Here is an 810-nt window from a genome sequence, read left to right as displayed (position 1 = left end):
TTTTTTAAGCCTGCTATTAGTTTCGGTTTTAATAATTTTTTGGGTTTACCTGCGCTCGCGGTACGGGGCAATATATGAGTTTTACTGTGTCCCGGTTTGCGGAAGTTGTTTGGTTTGCCCTGGGTTAAGGTCAAACTTTACAGTACAATGCGTAGTACTAAATTCAATGAGTGCGAAAGAGAGGCATCGACACGGGCCGACGCGTGAAACAAAAGATTTTGTATGAGTAATTAACATAATAAGGAGTGCCGCTCAACTCGGCACGCGCGCGCCGGGCGGCGCGGCGTGATGCGATGTTGCTGTTTGTATGTAAACAAACAAACGTTATAAAGAGCTCTGTCAGTGATTTCGCAGTTTTTCTTTTAAATAAATATTAAAAAATAGTTGGTGCGCAAAATTTTAGATAAAAATGGAACATTATAGTGTGTCTGACACATGTAATGAATAAATCATAGATCAGATCTCAACCCGCTTCACCGGCGACCCGCCCCCGCGGGCTGCCGCCCGGGGCGGGCCGCCCCCTCCGCCCCACCCACGCTACGCCACTGATGTACGTCAAATTTACATATGAACATGCACACGTAAATTTGACATAAGTATTTTGTAAGTATTGATCTGATTTGTTAACATTTTCACAGTAAGTTCCAAGTCTCCAGTAATATTCTATTAATAGAAGTGGATTCTGTGTGTGACGCATACCTCCGGGTCCCCTTTATTACTACATGAAAACAACTCGGATGTCAGCCACTACAAACCCGGGTATTTCCTTTCAGAAACAGCCTTACGCAGCTTCCATTTTTCCCTCCCTCC

Source organism: Bacillus rossius, chromosome 15 (assembly GCF_032445375.1).
Source record: "Bacillus rossius redtenbacheri isolate Brsri chromosome 15, Brsri_v3, whole genome shotgun sequence".
Classification (NCBI taxonomy): domain Eukaryota; kingdom Metazoa; phylum Arthropoda; class Insecta; order Phasmatodea; family Bacillidae; genus Bacillus; species Bacillus rossius.
This window is presented reverse-complemented; position numbering follows the sequence as displayed.